The sequence below is a fragment of the Sturnira hondurensis genome, unplaced genomic scaffold (genome assembly GCF_014824575.4).
Source record: "Sturnira hondurensis isolate 20B ecotype Veracruz unplaced genomic scaffold, ASM1482457v3 Scaffold0013515, whole genome shotgun sequence".
Classification (NCBI taxonomy): Eukaryota; Metazoa; Chordata; class Mammalia; order Chiroptera; family Phyllostomidae; genus Sturnira; species Sturnira hondurensis.
This window is the reverse complement of record NW_028086146.1, coordinates 1,749,506-1,771,434: the sequence shown is the minus strand read 5'-3', so window position 1 is coordinate 1,771,434 and position 21,929 is coordinate 1,749,506. Positions and strand designations below refer to the sequence as shown.

At 38.4% G+C, this 21,929-nt stretch overlaps 1 pseudogene; it reads right to left on the bottom strand.

Moving 5' to 3' along the window:
* Positions 1-20,474: 20,474 nt before the first annotated feature.
* Positions 20,475-21,603, bottom strand: LOC118997875 (phosphorylated adapter RNA export protein-like; annotated as a pseudogene).
* Between the last annotated feature and the right edge of the window lie 326 nt (positions 21,604-21,929).

The following is a 21,929-nucleotide window of genomic DNA, read 5'->3' as shown; positions in this document are numbered from 1 at the left end:
TAGATTTTAGAATATTTACTGACTATATTCCCTATGCTATACTTTACAACCCCATGACGATTTTATTACTACCAATTTTCACTTTTTAATCCCTTCACCCTTTTCACCCAATCTCCCAACCCGCTCCCCTAATCTGGTAACCATCAGAATGTCGTCTGTATCTTTGAGTCTGTTTCTGTTCTGCTTGTTCATTTATTTTATTTTATTTTATATTCATGATAAATACATATTTATTGCCATTTTATTGTTCATATTTTCTTCTTCTCCTCTCCTCTCCTCTTCCTTCTTCTCCTCCTCCTCCTTCTTCTTCAAGAAGACACTTTAACACTTTATGTAATCCTAGTTTGGTAGTGAGGAACTCCTTTAGCTTTTTCTTTCCTGGGAAGTTCTTTATTTGTCCTTCAATTCTAAATGGTAAGTTTGCTGGGTTGAAAAGCAAGACCTACAACCAAGATTATGCACTATGAAAGTTTTGAGCATACCTGCATTGTGATACTTATCAGGTTGTATGTGCTTAGTCTGTTAATGGGTTCGCCTTCCCTGCCAGACTTTGAGCACTTTAGGGATAAAGGGCCTGATTCATTTTTGGAGTCATGTCAATGCCTACTATGATGCTAGATTGTAACAGCTTTCAACAAACACTGGATGAAGTAAAGAATACATGCTGGGGATACTTCAGATAACAAGGCTGACTTGTGCAGTTATTTAACATGTGTATTTATTAGAAAATAATACCATCTAAACAGAAAGTTGTTCACACTTCACAGGTTGCCTGCAAATACATCTAATCATTGGTCTGTACATACTGAAAATACATGACATTATCTATTACCTTTTTATATCTACTTTGCTCGCTTTCCTCATGATGTGTGCCCTGTGTATTTGTTTGGGTCACTAGGCACCAGAAACTCTGACAAACTAGCTATATCTAATAATTGGTCTGATTCCAAAAATAGGTAGACATTTAAATACGTTTTCTGGATAAGATGTAAACATAATCTGTTTATATTTGTGAACTGATTAAAAAGAGGAAAGAGATCTCCACCCCCTGCTGAGCATGATAAATGCTCTGCATCCTAATATCTTTTGATATACTTCTCACTCATATCTGTTACCTATTTCCAAATTTGCTGTAGCATATTTCAAATCTGCAAGGCTTAGGAAAAAAGTATTAGTGGTCCAGTTACTGATAGAACAAAAATGCCTGCAAACACTTGTCCATTTGTGTACTTCCTTTTCTTCCAATGCTTTCTGATAATGCCGAAGACACCTGGCACTGCTTTAGTTAAAGAATTAACTTTGGCTCCAAAAGGTAGGAAAAAGAGCTTTCTTGGGGTGATTGTTCCATGAAAGTAAGTTTTTAATTTGCAGTCTTCAGCCTCTAAGATTTTTAATGTTGATTGTATGACATAAATGTACTGTAAGTTCAATAAGTGTAGTAAATGATTGACTGTACCAGTCTGTAGACGGGAACAATAGTATTGCTTTGCTTTGATTCAATTTCCAGGAATTCCTAAAACAAAACAAACACTTTAACTCCATTCACTAAATTCTATATGAAGACCCTGCAGCCACAGAACTTTTCATAAAGGAAGTGAATTAAGTCCACCTTCTGCAAAACTTTGCCTAAAGATGGGGATATATACTCTACAGCTCTTGACAGAAGGTTTCATTATTATCTTTGGGATCAGATAAAGAAATGCAGGTAGCATTAGTGGAAATGGGAAACCTCAGCTGGGAAACAATTGATTTATTCAATCAAGACCACTATGGGTTAGTAGAGGAATACAAATCAAAACTAATCATGGTTTGATCACCACCAGGCTCTTGGATGTTTCGAGTAATGATTCAGATGAACTGAAAGCTAAGATCTCTACCCCTCAGATTCTGGGGGCTTTTGTTTCACATGAGTCTCCTACTCTTTGAATTCTCTTGACTCAGTAAGTAGATTTTCATTATGACAAAGGGATACACTTCCTTTGCTGAGGAGAGCTGTCTCTACAAACAAAGTGAATTAAAAACGAGCTCATTTGAACTCAGCTCAAGTGACTTCAGGCTTTGGCATCAAAGAGGAAATTCCAATATACTTTCTCTGCTATAACTCATATTTATCAAGATTTTCAGACTTGCAGATTCTCCGGCAATACAAAAGATATATGGCTTACCACCAATTTTCAATCTCTGCTATTTCAAAAACCTGGGGAACAAATCAGCCTGAGGCATTGACTATCTTATCCTTTTGTTCAATAATAACACAATGAGGAATGTGCCATGAACTGCTGAAAGTAGTTTTAGAGAAATTAATGAATTTGTTTTGTTATACATGTTGATGCAATTTTGCCACATGGCAAGACTAATGAGATAACTCCTTTTCATAATTGAACATTTCAAAATGAGATAAAATTTTAGAATTGGTTAGTTGAAGTAGATAGATAGGCATAGAATCAAGCGCTGAGCTTGGAATTAGATTTAGGTTCTGTTCTCCTCTCTAGCTTTCCTTTTCATATTGGCCATAAATGTGGGGTGAATCTCTTAGCTACCACTTCCTAGTATAACCATCCCTAAAAGAGAAGATTTATTTATGATTCGAAAATCAGTCCTTTGAGGATCTAAATTGTAAGATGCTACTGAAGACAATAAACATGGAAATATTTTATAATATTTAATTTCATTCTTGCTGAAATAACTGCAATATATTAGAGAAAGAAGTGTTCAAAGTTACTGAGACAATACACATTTTTCTGTGGACAAAAAACAATCACACTTTTTAAACTACCATTCTTGAGTTAAAATAAATAAAGTAGCATATTTTATTGACTCGTGTGGAAATCTCATTAGAGAAGCAGTCTCAAAATGTGACTGATTAAAAATGTGGCTGTCACTGAACAGAAATTTGAACGTTCACTGGGAAGACTGTGAAATCTTTCTAAAAGTTCCTGGAGCCCTGGCTGGTGTGGCTCAGTGGATTGAGCACTGGCCTGTGAACCAAGGGGTCGCTGGTTAGATTCCCAGGCAGGGTACATGCCTGGGTTGAAGGCCAGGTCCGCAGTAGTGATGCTGGAAGGGCAACCACACGTTGATATTTTTCTCCTTTTCTTTCCCCTTTCCTCCCCCTCTCTAAAAATAAATAAATAAAGTCTTTTTAAGAAAAAGTTCTTGGAGTACAGGAGCTTAAGCAATTGTATTTGTGATCCTTTGTGACTCTGATAGGTCCTACAGAAAACATATGAGACCCTAACTGGATTCTCAGAGTTAAAAGCTGGCAATGTTTTGGGAGGGGGCTGCTTCTGAAGAACTCCTATCATAATCTAATAAAGCTCTGAATGTTTTATCTGTTAGTTATTTTCTGAGGATTTTCTAATTTGCCACTTTCCTATGAGAATCTTTTCCTATTACAGTGTCTCAGTGTATTCTGTCCAGTAAGTAAGCAGAATTTGAATGGCCATTTTTAGGACATTTAAATCTGCTGGGATGGGAAACAGAACATAAGGCTATATCACTATAACGGTGCAAAGGAGTGCTGGGTACTTAGGGCTGGGTCTCCAAGGTACTGAGGGAGTTAGAGTGCTCAATGATTTTTATTCTGAGTTTCGAGTAAGGTTGCTTCAAAAACTACAGAGATTTGAACATATTTCAAAGAACCAATTCAAGCATGTAGTGGCCATGTCATCTGCACTTCCTCAGGCCTTATTCCCTTTTCAGCTTGCTGTGCCCTAAGCCTGCTCTCTTGAAGGCCACCACTGACTCTTTGTGGCTACCTCCACGGCATGCTTTATGGGTATCTCTGATGAGCCCTTCACGTGTCTGCCAGCGCCAACTTTGCCTTCCTCCTTGATACGCTCTACATTTGGTGACTATGTCTCTATTTGATCCTGGTTTTCCTTCTATCTCTCTGCTGATTCTTTCTTAGACTTTGCAAGTTTTCTGACCTCTAAACATTCTTTAAGTAGTGATGCTTATTTCAGTTCATTTTGCATCATAATATGTTGCTAGTTACCAGTCATATTATTCCTTTCTGCCCCTGCCAAGGTGTCTCAGCAGCTGAAATTCCACCATTAGACATTCATTTCCTTGCCATCACTTTGAATAATATAATATCCTATACATAGGGGAGGGATACCTTACCAATCTACTAACCTGTTAAAATGCATCTGCTTTCAGAGCCACTCTTCTCTGTGAAAGGTGGAGCCGAGCAAATCACGGCTTTCTGCTTCAAAGCAAATGAGGAAGGAGGGGAAGAGAAGACTGAAAGGGTGGCTGGGAAAGCCTGGAATGAGCTTTGTTTCCTTTACGGTTTTCCTGAAGGCTGTTGCTCTTTACCAAAATTTTCACCACAGTTACTGTCTTTACGGATGACAGATCTTTTCAAAGTGAGCAAGAAGTTTTACCTACACTTGCTGCTAATTACACAACAGTCTCTGAAATTTCTTCTCAGATATCTGTAGTACTTCTCCACTTTTGCTCGTAGATGTTAATTTTTTAGTAAGATTAAAAATTTACTCTGATTTGAGCACTAGAGCAAATATTAGTCCATCCTATTGCTTAGAGCAATACAGGATCTGAGTAGCAACAGAGAGATTGGCCTTAGCACTTTAAGGAATAGTTTCTGGAGATAAATCAACAAATCCCTAATTGGGTTATAGTAATCAGATCTACCCACCAGGGCTGATTTTTCCAGTGAAAGACCGAAAAGAGAATTTCCTAAGATAAATCCAATTAAATTTTATATTGAAACCTAGAACAGGATATCTAACAGGAGAGACAGCTCAATCTTTTGAATTGAGTGCTGAGTTATGAAATTGGCTTGCTGTAGTCTCTTCCCAGCATCTTTATTCACTCTTTCTTTGGCCCTGGAGAGTTTCTTCTCCTGGATGTATTCATCATTAAGGTAAAATTAATTAATCCTGCTAATGACATAAGATGTTCCTTGAAGCATCATGATAGTATGGAAATATAGGGCATAAAGTCCTCTGGAAGTCAGCTTGATGAGACAGATTCTCCATTATAATTACTGCAAGTTGCTTTCTAGCTAAAGCGAGGAAGCCAGATGATGTCTCGGTATTTAAAACAAAGAACCTTGATTCTCAGCTGATTCCTAGCTTCAACTTTTCTGTGGTGAACTCGGGTTCCTGCAGGTGCTGGAGCCCCTGTGTGATGTTTTTGGAACTATTTCCTGAGGAATAATTGCCAAAATTTATGTGCCAGCCACTGTTAAAAAGAGCATATAACCTGTGTTAACTTATTTAAGACTCTTTACAAACATTGAGTTAGATATAATTATTAACTCCAAATTATGGACAAGAACATTTATACACAGAAAGATAAAGTATCTTGCCTAAGTTCACCAAACTCTGAGGTGCCAAAGCTGAGTTTAAGCTTAGGTTTTCTTCATCAAGCTATATTATCTCCTTAAGTTTCCTTGAAAACCAGTTTGGATTCCATTTGAATATAAAGACAGCATGACTGGAGGACAATGGGTAAAAAAAGTAGGCAAGAAAGTGACTCAGTGTCAATCTTTTGGTCTTGATGGTCACTTCATTAAAATTTCCTTAAACATTTACTGTGTGCTAAGAGTGATATTAGGTGATTGGTGTTCCTTGCCATTATAAGAAAGTATGGTAAGGAAACAAAGGAATATGTAACAAATGAAGTAAACAAAAACATGTAAATATATGATCGTATACAATATTAATGACATGAAAGAAATAATCATAGAGCTTCAAGGCACAGACCTGCTTCCATAAGGTGGTCAGGAAAGGCTTCTCTGAGGAGGTAGCAGTGGAATTAAAGTGGTAGGGGGAGCAGCTGGCAGTGAGAAGTCTGAGGATGAGGATGGAGAGTGCAGGGAAGGAGAGTGTTTCATGACAAGGGAGCATATGTGCCAGGGCTTGAGGAGAGAGGGAGCTAGTTTGTGTTTGAATAAGTGAAGGATGGTCAGCGGTGTGTCTAGCAAAGGACAAAACTGACTCTCTTTTTAGATATCACTGTAACCAAAGTATTTACTTCACATTTCCCTTAAAAATAACGAATAGTCTATGATTTCTAATAGTTTGCATTTAAAGAATGAAAGAATGGAGTTTGAAAATTGTGTAGCATGGAAGGAAATTTGAGGGCGTATCATGGTGGTATTTGCTCTGAGCTGAGGGGTGCTCCCATAACCTGTAGATTTTGTGGATGCACAGGCTGATGCAGAAAGGCAAAGGCCATGGCAAATTGTTGACTTTCTAGTCACACTGCAAAAGACCCAGAGGGGCTGGATTATGCCAAATGAGTTTCTGGGTCTAATTTTGTTCCCATGAATCTCTGGGCTCATCCTGAGAACTCACTAGACTCTTTGGAAAGTAGATATGATTGCTGTTTGTCTTGACTCCTCAATTCAGCAAGTAGTTTCCATCTCCAAGTCTGTTACTTGAAACAAAAAAATTAACCTGTCTCTATCAGTTTCGAAAAGAATCAGTAGAATCTCGGGGAAATTTCAATATATTTTCCTTTAAACCTGCATGTTTTATTTTCCTTTAAAATCTTACTACCTATTCTTTTCAACTTCCCTTTAGAGGCCATTTGACTATCATCATCTGTGAGACCATTGGGTCCTGCAGTTCAGGTCAGTAAGCACCAGTGGGAAGTATTGGCCACCCTTTAACAGGTAACAGTGAAAGTTTAACTGACTTACTTTCCAGAAACAGGCCTTAGAAAAAGTACAGACAATTTTCCTTTTTAAAAGCCTACTCTAGGACCATTTCTTCTGATGCCCTTCTTAGAGCTAACCTTGGAAATCTCAAAAAGGTTTTTATGTATGTATGCGTACACATTTGCACACACACACACACATTGGAATTAACCATCCAGGTAAAGTAGGGAGTCTCAGGCAATGGAGAGATTGACAAACACATTCAGGCTAAAAATGCATGGAAGGTCAAAAGGAAAGGATGACAAGATTCAGAATGAAGAAATAAGAATTTCAATTATCAGCAACCATATTGGCATATGACACAACTAATTTACAAACCAACTCTGGCTCTTGGAGAACAAAACCTTGTTTTAAAATTTCACTGGGCAGAGCTTCTTTTCTTCTTTATCAGTGATCATATTGTAATAAACACTGTCCCCATATAGTATGTGCCTTCCAGCTCCTTTGGCATGGTATTCCAATTCAGAAGCAAGGTCTTTGTAATAAGACTGGATTGAGTCCTGGCTCCAGCATTAGGAGCTCCACCAGTGGCTCCAACATTGTTTTGGGGCAACTACTAACCTCTGTAGAATCTCTGTAATATGGATGATTTGACCAGTGGTTCTCAAATTTTGGTAGAGAGCTAATAAAGAACATAAAGATCAGGCTCATTAAAGGAAGGCAGAGTCTGAGCATTTGTACAGTATTTTCCTCAAGTGCCCTTGGTGATTCTGAGACCCCTCCAAGTTTGGGAACCACCAATTTGGGGGAATAAAGAAAAACAAACGTAATAAGCACCTGGCTATCAATGATGTTTCCAACTAGGATCATGTGGCAAAGTGGAAAGGGGGTTTGTCTTCATTATCCAAGACCTGAATTCCTGCATGGGTTCTCTCTACTGCCTACTAAGTGTGGGAGTTCAGCGAAGTAACTTAAATTGTGAGACCCACAATGTCCTCATTGGTCAAACAGAGATAATAAGGCACTGAGTTGAGGGGTCATGGATTTAATGGGATGAGGTAGCTCACAGTGGGTGGCTGGTAGATATTGCCTGAAGTAGAATCTCTTCCTATATTTGGATTTTTTTACTTTGTTAGAGATGTCCAGGCACAAAGCTTATGTGGATTTTAGTCCATCAAAGCTCTCTGAAGACTTTTCAGAGAGTAGAAAAGTCTTCAGATTTCTTGAGCATAGAAACTGAATGTATGACTGCCACTGCATTTACTCACAACACTCAGTAAAACTTTTGACACAAAAATGCTTTGATTACATAACACATAATTCCTGTATGCCCTAACTTTAAAACCCCTGTTAGTTTCTTATATCCATTCAATAATCTGAGTTGACTTTCTCTAAAGGGGCTGGGGAAATATTTTGATTTACTAGGCTACCAGTTGTTTTTATTGACTATGAAGAAATCCTCTTATGACCCAAATCCTAGTTAATCAGAAACATGGATTATCAGTTACCGACCTGTGTTTCTGAGTTGAGCCGGTCTCTTACTTTATTAAACTCAAAAAATAGAATCTTACCATTTGGTTAGATATATTTTTGTATAGAAGTTGAAGTCTCCAAAATGCCTCATGCTTCATAATAATTTTATTGCGTATAAGTCATTCCGGTGATAATGGCTTTAAAATCATTTTTCATAAAGTGATGACCCCATAGAATTATGCAAGTAACAGAGAAGCAAACTCAGTCTGGCCTCCAGTCTAGCTGGCAGTGCAAAGAAGGAGGTGCTGCTGGAGGTTGGTGAGTGAGAGCCAGAGAAGGAAAATGAGCAGTCACATCATTAATGACCACCCTGCTTGAACAGTCCTGCCAGTAATGAGCAGGGAAGCCACAGCCTAAGTGAGAACGCCTTGGAGCAAGGCGTGTGTTCTCTGGGGTGCCTTCGTTTTGTTCTCTGACCTCTGAGTGGGCTCAGCTGCTTCAGACCACAGAGCCCACATCCCTCCATTTCATTTCCACACCCCCCAATTCTCTTTTTTTTTCTCATTCCTTTCTCTCCCCTTCTTTTTGTCTGATCTCTTTTCTCTCCAGTGGAAGAGTTCATTATTGAAGAGTTATTCTAGATCCTTCTTCTAAAGACTTTCCCCTTTCTTCTCCACAAATACTCCTCATTCCTTAATGGGTAAAGAGTGGATGATAATGCCATTTGACATCAGTTCGAAGGCCTCCATTGTGACAGCTTATACCAGTGGGAGAAACTTGATTTAAAGACACTAGAAAATGTATAACACACCTTCACATTTCCGTTCAGTCTTTCCAAAGATTTCTTGATTAAAATGGCCAGAAGGACAACATTAACCCCTTGAGTTTTAAATATGATCTTTTGTGGTTTGCAAAGAAATGTTTACATTCATTTATATTTTGAAGGTTTTTATTTTCTTCCATTGCACAGAGACAGATTACTCCCCCACAGGGAAAATAGAAAGACCCCCACCCCCCACCCCACCCGCAACACACAGAGAAAAGCCTCAATACAACTAGGTTAGTAAACAGAAATCAATGTAGGTGTGTCCAAGTTTTCCATTAAACTTAAGGCATCAACAGGAGTAAGTGCTGCCATTCTTTGGAACACATTCTATTGTTTTTTGCTTTTAAAGGTTACATGCCTCACTGAAAAGTGTCTCTGGGGATGGAGCCAGGGCATAGGTGTTTTCTAAAAGCTCCCAGGCAATTCCGATGTGCAGCCAGAATCGGAGAAATATTGTTTTCAAGGAATTGAGAAAGCACAGGAGAGTCTTCAAGCTCTCAGGACAGAAGAGCCCCTGCCCAGCCTTGCCAGTCTCTTTCTACCCTATGTTTATGTTTTACTACTTTTTTCACAACATCAACTACACAGGAATTATCTTTATGTATTTGTGTGTTATTTGTATATGGTCTCTCTCCTTCCTTAGGAATATAAGCTCCAGTAAATCCTGAACAATATTTGGTACAGCGTAGTTGCTCTATATTTGTCAAATGTATAAATTTAAATCTACTAAATATCAGCTTTCCCATCTTACAATAAACAAAATACTATCACTACCTACCCTTCTAGGTTGCTGGGATGATTCAAGGCAATCATGTCCCTGTAAGCTAATGCATATAATGTGAAATGCCTAGAAATATTCGTGATACTACAAAGAAAAAAACACCTTATTTAACCCAAAAATATTTCCCCAAATTTAAGCACCTAGCTTAAAATTTTCAACATTAAGTTCCCTTATTTGGCTTTTGGCTGACTATTGTTAAAATGTAATTTTAACTGACTATTGCTTACCTTGGTGAAACAATATCATTTAGGTGAGTTTTTGTCACTTAGCAACTACTAGCAACCCTAAAATACAGAACAAGTCAATTCTGAATTAAATTTAGAATTGAAGAGGTTCTGTACCGTTCATGTAGGGCAGGCTAGAGGCATCTGCAGGAGCATAGACATAGAGCAGGGAAGTAAGGATACTGAATGAAACCAGAAAAAGGAGAGAGAAGTATGTGAATGATGAACTTTGTTAACTCTGAACTGGGGACCTTGGGTTAACTCTGGTCAGAAAAGTGAAGTAGTCATGTTTTTAGTCAGCATTTATTAAGTATCTTGAGGGCTAGATAGCTGCCATATATTAGATCATTTAATTCTTAGGGCAACTCTGGATGTATTAATATCCTGATTTAATAAAAGGGAAAATGGTACTTCACAGATGTTAAGTTTCTAGGGAAGCAGCACAGTACAGGGATAATGAAACTGAGTCCAGAGAGAGGCAGGCTGAATTAGAAACCCAGTCCCAACGTGCACCAGCTGTGGGAGCTTGGACAAGTTACTGCACACACAGGTCTATGCATCAGCATCTTCCTCTATAAAACAGGGGTGATAATAATTGTAACTATCTTTTAGGATCATAACTATCTATAAAGCACTCAGAATACTGACATAGGGTGGATGCTAATTATAGATAAGGACACACAGTGATAGGGGAACCAGAATTTTTAAAGCTATTAAAGTTTATATATATGCTGATGGAATTTCGCACACTGAACACTCTCAGGTAAACAGCACTCAATGAAACAGAATTTTACCAGTACCTAAAGCTCCCCTCATACTCTGTTCCAGTCATATCCTCTCCCCCACCCCCTCCAGTGGTCTGATTTCCAACAATAGAGTAGTCTTTCCTGTTTTTGCCATTTATAGATTGGCTTGGCCAAAATGTCTATTTAGTTTTTTTCTGTAAAATATTTTCACCAATAACTTTATTGACTTGGATATTATGAGTATGTTAGCTATCTCCCAGGTGATATAATGTTGATTGTTCTTAATGTCTTGATTCAGTCACTCAGATCAAAGAATTGTCCTTGATTTGATCTTCAACGGGTCCACCTGACCACGGAGCATCATCCAGCAAGAAATCTCCAGCACAAAACTTTGCGGACCATTTTTGCCATGTTCTATCAGTCACAGCACCTTCTCCATTCACTGCACAAATCTTTTTTGGGTTTCAGTTGCGTTTTTACCTTTCTTGAAATAATAAAGCTTAATGGGCTGAAAATGTTGCCTATTTTCTTCCATCTTCAGTATTAAAATGGCTACACAAAACTTCACCAAATTTGATAAGATTTTTTCCAATGCATGCTGCTATGACAACAGTCAGAATACAATCTAACAAAATTGGTTTAAAGGAAGTTAGACAACTAAGTGGTACTAGAGCCATCTTACAGAAAAAAAACAAACTTTTGGCCAACCCAATATAAAGAATCACACAATCCAAAACCTTTTGGGTTTGGCTTCTTCCACTCAACACTATATTCATGAGACCCACTTATGTTGCTGTGTGTAGATAAAAAATCCTTTATTATTCCCCCTGGATGGTATTCCATTTGTAAATTTACCACAATTTAAGTATTCAATCTGCTGGTGATAGGCACTTGAGTAGTTCTAGATTTAAGCTTTTACCAATAGAGCTGCTATAAACATTCTACCAACACTATTTGGTGAACATGTGTACACATTTTTACTTGGTGTGTACCTACAGGTGGAGTTTCTAGCTCCTCAGGTGTAATATAGCTTTAGAATGCAGCATAAAACCGAAAATGTTTGTACAACTAGCAATCTCATCAGTAGAGTATGGGAATTTCACCTTTTTGTCTTTTTCATTGTATCTATTTTGAAGGTGCAGAGTGACATCTCACTGTGGTTTTATTGGGCATTTCCTTGACAATTAATGAGACTGAACTTCTGTTTTTGACATTTGGGTTTCTTCTTTAGTGAAGTAACACAAAGATTTCTAGGTCGAAAGCCTGTGCTCTCTCTCTCTCTATAACCCTACTCTAAAAAAAGCTTCCTCCAAAGCTTTTCACAGACTTGCAAGAATTGTTAAGTCCTAATTTAGAAACCAAGAGTATTCATTATTTTTATTTTGTATTCACTTTTTTCTTTTGTAATTTAGAGAATTATCTTATAGTAATGGAGGGAACAAAGGCGGGGTCTTCTATAAAGAATATTTTTGTTCTTTCTTTTGTTGCCATTCAAAGTGAGATTAAAAATTATCTTGGCTCTGCAGGCCAGCTCAGAGGCTCAGAGGAGGGGGAGGGCAAGACAGTAAAGAAAGCTGACCTACTTCTGGAGGCTCTGAGGCACCATTCTCAGTGACTGCCAGGTGCTTTCATGGCATTCATATCTGAAACTGAGCCAGGTGTGCGTGGGGGCAGGATGCTGGGTGTATGTGTGAGAATAGTGACAACACAGAAAGTCTGTGAGTATTTCATGTGGGAAAACATTACTAGTTTGGGGTTTTAAGTCTTATTTTCACTGTTAACACATACAGATGTACCTGTGTCCAGTATTTTCTACATGTCTCCTAAAACATTTTGTGGTGAAACTATGTAAGAAAAGTTACCATTATAATACATACCACTTGTAAAACACTTCAGTTATTCTTGCTTTTCTCACTTATTTACAAAAGTATGCAGGAATTCCACCCAGTGCCTTAACATAACTTGATTTTTTAAATAACAGCATTTTACCATTCAGGAGATAAATTTTATTCTCACCCTCAAAAACTAATTTTTTTCCTTATCTTTCAGGTAGGACATGAAAATTGTCTTCATTCCCATAAAAATAGTTTCAGCTAACAAATAAATATATCTCCATGGCTCATGTTTTTCTTCTCCTAGGTTTGAAAGAAACTTCTTCCTTAAGAACCCTTCTCAAATATAAATGAAAAAAATAATTTACTGTTTAGATTGTGGAAAATGAGTAGAAAGATACGTTTGGAATCACCCGTGCCAATTTGAACATTGCTGAAAATGAAATATACTGTTAACGGTTCTAACTCTAGGTGTTCAGCCCTATTCTGACCTTTTATTGTCTTTCTCTCTATTGAGACATTAAACTTAGATGCAAAGAGCCCTTTGATAACTATCATGTTTTTGGAGGGTAACATGTCCTTTGGTTTGCTAGCTACATCTGTAAAGAAATGAGCCTGTGATCCACACCAGGGCTGTAGGTTAAAGATTAATGAATCTATTAACAATTGGAGAGACTGTCTTCAGAAACATAGCTGGGGTAGTAGAGAGACTATTAAACAGACATCACCTTCATTAGGAATTTAGAATCAGCAAACAGAATTTCTGCTGCTCACAGCAGTTGATATTCTTGCTATTGTTCACTGTAGATGGCCAGCCCCAAAGCAGTGCCTGCTCCTGGTGTACTCCCAGCATAACGTGGGACCTAGAATCACTTTGACACAGATTCTCCTGAACTACTTAACCAGGAGTGTCAAACTCATTTTCACTGGGGGGCCACATCAGCCTCATGGTTGCCTTCAAAGGGCTGAATATAATTTTAGGACTGTATAAATGTAACTACTCCTTGACAAGGGGCAAGGAGCTCAGCACTGCTGCCGGGTAGAAACAAGGTGCTGGGCCAGATAAAACAAGGTGAAGGGATGGATTCAGCCCGCGGGCCTTGTGTTTGCCACCTGTGACTTAAACCATTTGTCCTGTTGGAGGTCCCTCTAATGGACAGACAGGTTATCAGGCAAATGCATTTAACCACAATGAAAAGAAGAAGAGAAGGCTAATATCCTGACCTATAAGTTCACTGAGATTAAGATTTGGAAAAGGCATGTTAGGTCTTATCCAACCTCTCCTCTGCCTCAAAGTCTTGTCTTATAGAAGATATACCTTGCTGTTTTATTTGACTTGTTCTTCAGTTATTTAGCCATCAAAGTTTCCTTCAATATATAAGAAAATACTCTGATTCAATCAACTTGGGGGAAATAATTGATAGATTTTTGCATTTTAGGATTCAGCTTTAGTAGATGTTAAATTAGTAATTAGTGGATACGTAGAATGCCAACCGATAATGACGATAAACTTCTTTAGCAATTTTCATTTCCGTATTTAAGTAACTCTAAATCTGAAGACTATAGGACCAAGTAATTAAAAGAAAACAGTATAGTGACAGATTCTGTTAGCCTATGAGTAATCAAATTTTGCATTAGAGAAGCCTGTTATTAATGTCAAAATATATATTATGCACATTTAAAAGCTCCAGGAAAAATAGGTACAGCATTAAGAGATAAAGTAAATCTTTTAAAATATACCCATATTTTGCCATGTATAATGCACACTTTTTTGCCCAGGTTTTTGAGGGAACATGGTTACATACCATAGGTATAATGATTTCATGTATAATGCACACAAAAAGACAGCTGCGGGTTATACATGGCAAAACATGGTAATAACATTCAATTTAATTTTATTCCATTATATTGCTAGCTCTTCCTCATTAAATACACTAAGCCAGGCATATTGTACCATTATCATGTTTTTAGAATTTCAGAAACAGGACAGAATATAAGCATTATTGTTTACATTAACTCAGCATGAGTTAAGCTCATTGATAATATTTATGTTACAGTCTGTTCTTGTATCTCGAGATAACTTTTGGGAAAACACAGATTTTGCAGCTAAAGCATTTTCTTCTGGAAGGGCTGCTTGTTCTTTCATGCTTTGTATTACTATTCTACATGACAAGTGTTTTGGTAATGAGAATGGAATTCTATGTAAATCAACCAACCAATTCATAAACATTCAAATAAGCTATAACTTGTTTCACTGCATTTCAGCCTTCTGGAATTTCTGATCAGTTCAATAAAGCTTTACTCTAAACCCCAAGGCTGACTCTGTCAGGACAATGAATGCTCTGGGGCAGACCCAATGCTCAAGGTCAGGGGGCTCCCTGGAATCCAGGATCTAGGAAGTTTCAATTCTACCTCCAGAAAACGAATGCAATGCTGTGAACAGAAAGCACCATTCTCCTAACCATCAATGATCACAAATCTTTTCTTTAAAAGATTTGCTTACTCTCTCTCAATGAAGACTTTTATATTTGATGAACTTGTAGCACTAATAAAAGCATGTGTGTTTTTTGTTTTTGTTTTGTTTTTTAGCAACAAAATTTTATTGCTCATCTTGCAGCTTGAACCCATACAGAGGGAATGGTCTTGCTCCTACAACTGCAATTACGTTGAATTCTTAAGTGGTATGTTAGGACATTTTTTTAAATGTGAAATTCATAATATAGCTCTTAATAGGGACTTTGGTAACGGCCAAAAAGACTCATGCTAGTGAGATGTCACAAAAATTAAATGAGAAATATTTAATGATTGTTTACTTACATAAGCAGAAGGCTCCTGGCATTAGGACAAAGATAATAGAGGAAATATACAATTATAACGTTCATTTCAGGCATAACAATTGTTAGATTGAGCTTCTCTCTTATATTGGCTTTCTGATAGGCACCAGGAATGTGGAGATGAATAAGACATGGCCAATTTTTGGAGGCACTTAAAATCTGTTTGCTTTAAGTTAAAGTAGAAATTAATCTGGAAGATTAAATAAGTGAGGGGGAAAGGGAAAGATCTGAAGCCATACAGAGGGGTCAGCCAGTGAGCCGGAGTAGTGGGGAGATGGCCATCATTCCCTGAGGCTGTGGTGAAGAAAGCCCGTGATAGGCCATGGGGAGATGCAACCAGAACTAGTTGCTGAAAGGCCTGGTAGAGCCATGTAAAAAATTTTGGACTTTATCCAGAAAAATGAGGGCAAACCATTGAAGAAATTTTTAAGCAAGGAAGTGACAAGTGATAAAGAATTTAAACTGTTTTTTCAGCAACTATGCCAGGTGCTAGAAAAAATGATTTCTCTACTGACCCAAATAAAATGGCAACAGACTCAAAAATAGGTGCTTCTTTTTGGGTTAAGAGGGTATATCAGTAAACTTTGAATGGTGATCCACAGCTGTAGGACCCAGAATGTTTCATGCTTCATTTATATTCAGCTGAACCCATATAGCACCAATAAAAGGTCTATGGCATACCCATAAATACTATCTTTTATTTTCCTATGGCGAGGAATTGGCTGGAGAATGTTTCATGTAATGGTCCCACTGTTTCAAAGTGCTTTCACTCTTCAAGGACACCTAACCAGATGAGGCTCTGATGAGAAGCTGTCACGGTAGTGTACATGACTGGAGCATAGTAGTGTCTGCAGACAGTTTTTCAAAGTGGAAGCTACTTCAGAATGAACCAATCAGCCCTGGAAAAGATTACTGTGGGTATTCTTCAAATCTCTCAAAAACCAAACGAACAAAAAACAAAAACAAATCCACTCCCCAAACCAAGCTCAGTTAAAGTAAAGATACAGTACCATTTCCAGAAAAATCTGTGAAATTGTCAAGCCTTCTAAAACGTTTTCTCATGAGCACAAACATATTGTCTTCAGGTACCAGAAATTTTTTTTAAGAAACCTGATTATGCATGGTTTTTCAACCCCCTCTCAGCAGCATAAGAATGAGCCTTGGGCCTAGAGTACTTTCTTACCAATAAATAAATAAATAAATAAAATTGCTTATAGCCTGTGTGGGACTTGTCTTGTGTTGGAAATATGTCTTTGTTTCAGGCTCAATGTGTACTCCTTGCGCTGCTTAAGAGTGTGTGCTATGTGACAGCTGGCTAATTCCACTGCTATGTCTGTCCCTTGTAGGAAGGAGATGGGGTCCTTTGTTCTGTGGCTCAGCTGGATGCTGGTAGGGCAGCATGGGGCCACTGGCCATGGGAGACTGACACTTACTACTGGGGCTGGTCTTGCTCTGTTTCTGCTCTATGTGACTAAAGGGCTGTTCCATCCGAGGCTTGGCTGCAATGGCTTTTCCTTGGTGACTGTGATACCAAGATGCAGTGGACAGCAGTGTTCTGACTTCTACTCCTCATAATAGGCAACATGTGCTAATTGCTCAATGCTGATTATATGCTAAAGTTTTTGGAAATATTTTGTAGACAATAAAAATGGCTTTATTCAAAACAAAGTAAGATTACTACAGAGTTTGTCTAAGAACCCAAGAACTTGGGTCATAAATTGGCCATTGTTCCCCACCACATTTCAAAGGAAACTTGTACATATAACCCCAAACCCCAGTGTAGAACTCTCCAGTGAACTGGAAGTAGGCCCCGGGTAGAATCTTCATGACCAAAACAGGGGAGGTTTGCCCAAGCCAGAATCCCAGATCTGACCATGCCACTACTATAGGGCTCTCATCCAGAGCCAGTCCAAGACCTCAAAGAGGAAGACTGAGGAAATGACATTTTCTGCAATGTCTGCTATGAATTTAAACCTCCCATAGGTCTTCTGAGGCCAGGGCATTGGGAGCATCCCTGAAGAAATAGCATCCCCCAAAAAATGCAGAGAGAAGACTATGCTTCTTCCTGGAGAAGGTGAATGACCTTCACTCTGGAGACCAAGGTCAGAAGGGAAAAGAAGAAGACCGAAGAAAACAGAAAATTCACTCCTCCTCCCTAGTATATCATAAGGAAGCTCACATAAAGAGTCTGTGACAGTCCCTCCTCCCCTTCCTTCTCTACTGTGGAGAGTGAAACACTCTCTCCATTACTCCTTTACCTCAGTGACCAATACAACATCTTTAAGTGTGTCCACCAGGCCTCTTTGGTTATGGAGTGAAATGCCTTGATCTTGACCTAGTTTTTTTAATGGATCAGATACAAGTGTGTAGAGAAGTGATTTTCAGACTTTTTTATCTCATGGCATATATAAACTAATTACTAAAATTCTGCAGCACACTAATAAACTACTTTTTTGCTGATCTGACAAAAAGAGATATAATTTTGCATTCACACCAGAAAGCTATTGCTGTGTTGGCTATTGTCATTTCCTAAAATTTGACAATCTAAGGGAAAAGAGGTCAGTGACCCTGACTCAATAGTCAGGCACTGCAGGTTTCAAAAGCCCTTGTGACACACCAGTTCAGAATCACCTGTGCAGAAGTACATGAGAGAGAATGAGGATTTCCAACTTCCACTGAAACTAGAAATATGAGTAACACCATATTTCCTTAAACCCAATCTTTACATTATTATCAACAGTGATTTGGGGGCAAGTCTTACATTTGACATGTACCTTTTATGTTATTGTTTTAAAGGTCTTATTAAATTAATGTTGCAACTCCTAATCACTGGAATCTTTGAGCTGTGGAAATAGTGTAACATATGAGAGTACAGGAATAAAGTCTTTTTTCCCACTCTTGAATACTTCTGATTCAACATTTGTAATCCTTGATTTGTAACACCAGTCTTTTCATCCAAGTGTTATTAAAGAAATGGTTCTGAAGAACAGTAGTGTGTGAACTTGTCTCTTGCCAACTATGTATTGTGCCTCATCCCTGGGGAGAAGCCTGGGGCCTACACTTCCTAGGATCCCTTGCCAACTAAGTTGCAATAGGAATTATGCCAATGGGAATTACTTGCAGGAAATACAAGCATAGAAGAGAAACCAGCAGGTGAATACTGACAGGTGCCTAGGGAAGGTTTTGCCACAGGCTTTCTAGGTAAGTACCCGCGAATCACTTGGAAGATGAAGACAGATATTTAAGATCATCAATAACTTGTGTCTGTTTCCTGTACTTCCAGAGTTCCCCCAAACCAGCAGTAACTTTTCCCCTGACCTCTGCAGCCCTCCCCGCAGTTATATCAGCCTCTGATTCCATGTATTATATTCTTTTCTGCTTGAAGTTCTTAGAGTGACTGAAAACGAGGGAGAATGACATTCTTCCTTTACCTAGACTATACCCCTCTGCCTTTAGCTAACAAACTTTTTAATCCTCACTGAAAATATATTGACTTTACAGAGAGAGGAGGAGAGGGGAAGAAGGAGAGAGAAAGAGACAGAGAGATAGAGGAACATCGATGTGAGAAACATCGACCAGTTTTCTCCCATGCATGCCCTGACCAGGACTGAGCCTCAAAGTACTTATGTGCCCTGATCAAGAATTGAACTGGGGTGACCTTTTGGTATACAGGACAATGCTCAAATCAATGGACCAATGGACTTGCCCAGCTAAGCCTAGGTGTGCTGTCTTTTTGGAGGCAGTTTCTGTATTATAGAGGAGATTACAGGAAGACTGAGGACTGTTTTTCGGCCATATGTAGTTCCCTTGCCTCATCCAATTATGTTTATTTTTATTTATACTTCCTGCTCCTGTCTTTACATGTCCTCCACTATCCCACATGGCTATATGATGACATTTCAGTAGCAGTTAACATCAACACTTTTTAATTCATGCTGATACATACCATCCCACTTGATCTTCACAGACATTTTATAACTTGAATGGCACGGCATTAGATGTTGTTATTTTATAGATGGGACATTTGAGACCCAGAGAAATAAAGTGATGTATTTGAGGTCACACAGAAAATCAGGGACTGTGCTAGGACTAGAATCCAAGATGTTTGACCATCCCTACTCCAGGGTGTCTGATAGCATGCTACTATCTCACCAAGAAAGATAGCAACTCTCTGCGTGTAGTTCCTGATCTGGGGGACTTTCTATGGGAAAAGCCCCATTCACTTGCAGTCACCATGTTTCTTTTCTGCGAATAGAATCCAAGGCTTTGTCAATGCTGTGAATCCTGTTCTTCAGATTCGTATGACAAGCTCAGTGGGTAACTGCAAGATCATTGTGGGCCCAGCTCTATGATTGTTATTTGGCATCTAATATATTTGTTACACTGGAAAAGTCTAATAATAATGGGAGTGACAATGTATCATTATCTCTGACCACATTTCTCTGAACAATACCAATTAGTCTGTGGCATGATGCCTACTCAGTGAGTTTCCATGCCAGCTGAACTCCTAAGAGTCTCATCGAATGATTTGTCAGTGTCACTGGAAGGGTACCCAGCTAAGAACCAGAGGGACGAACATGTTTGCTCACTCAAAGATGTGCTTTTTCAGAATAAAGATAAAGAACTGGGTGATGCTGAGAGTAACAGACCACAGACTACACTTCGTATATAAGTAAATGGAGAATTTGGATAGTACTAAGGATTAATCTTTTTTAAAAATCATGTAAATAAATATAGCCAAGACTATACTAAGAGAAATGTGCCTTTTTAATCCTTGAAAGCTTTGGTTTTTATTACTTCAACATATCCACCTGAGGGTACTAAATTTTAAATAGAAAAAAATAAGAAAAAAGTATAAACGGCAATAGGTCAGCAAGGTAAATAGATTAGCTGTAGTAAGTGCTTAAAGCAAAGAGAGATGTTGAAAATCTTAGAAACTCTGTGTTCACTAGATATGGGTGTATGTATTATGTTCTGATATGCATATCATATGTAAATAAATGAAAGTTTTAATGATTTACTTCTTACAGTAACAATTCTTCCCAATTTTGAAGTTTTATTCAGTTTTTTTCAGTAGCAATGGTTTACTACAATGTTATTTTAGAAAGCTTTATTTCTCAAAATATACTAAAAAAAGTCCAAATCATGAGCATGCTCAACCCCAGTGGCTTCCTCTGCATCTGACTTTGTTTCTCCATGTCCTTCCCGTGATTCGTCAAGAGGCCAAGCCCTCATTTGTGTCCCTGGGAATAGTTTTATGATGTACCATCATCTTCAAAATTTAGACTTTTAATACAATAGCTTGTTTCATCCATTTCCCTAACAGTTGTGTTCACTTCCAGCATCTTTGTCATTTTCATACTTTTGATTTTCAATGTAAAAAATGTCCTTAATTTCTTTTTCACTGATGTTTTTCAGAGGGCTCGGGGAAACTTCACCTGGTGTTCTTCTTTAACTACCAGTTATTATAAAAAGGCCACCAATTTGTTCAGCTTTACACTTTCCATCAGAAGTTCAATTGGCTTTTTGTTTCTAATTATATCCCTGCTTGGGCTATCAGATCTGTTCTTTGGTTTCTGAAATCTGAAAGACATCTCATCAGCCACTTCCCTCTGACAATTGTCTTCTGTGATCTCATTGCGGCCTCAATAGTTCATTTCTAGTCTGTCCCCTAGTCTGTCTTTGACAGGGCATTTCTGTTTGAGATGACCTTGCCCATTTTCCTCTTCCTTTGAGTCTACTTTCTTGCCATTGCACATATATTCACCTAGGTCTTTGTCTAATTCTTTTGTATATTCTTCAAGCTTATATTGCTTAGCAAGTAAATGATTGTAGGTCTTGGGTTGCCTGCTTTCATCAATAGTGCCTTACATTTCCCAAATACCACGTTGGTGGCCACTGCACCTTGATTCTGCTCCTGCAGCCCAATACCCTGTATGTTGTTAACCTTCTTCCCTCCAGCCAAGTCAGTTTCTGGCTGCTCTGGCCAGATTGAAAAGGCTCTGGTCTGGGAGACGGAGTTAAAACATTGTTGTTGCTTGTGTTTCCAGAGAGCTATCAGCATCTCAATCATAAAAGCTCTCTCTTCCCTTAAATCCACACCTTTTACAATCTGATAACATGATACTTGTGCATAGGCTGCTGCTGTCCCCTGGAAGGGCCTCACTGCACTGTCTCCACCTAGTGTTTTTGATACCTGCAGTGGTTTGTCATTGGGTGTCATCTCATGTCTGTGTCCAGTCAGAAAGCTGCTCATTTTCCCTTTTGCCTGTGACCTTCACCCTGGTCCCATGGTGGAGCATGTCGAGTTGGGACTGGAGTTTTATTTTTAATGCAATGCTTTTAAACTAGACTTGTGTACAAATGCAATGACAAAGACAAGGGCATAACCCATGGCCTGCTAATAGGCACTTGTGAAACATCTACTGTGTGTTACCAACTACTCTTGTGTTATCATTGTCAAGGTGGAAAGCGGTATGGAGTCAATAGGACTAAATTCAAACTCCAGCTTTGCCACTCACTGGTTGTGGAGCAATAGAGTTTAGGCTAATATTTTCCAAATCCTTAGTTTTCACAACTGTG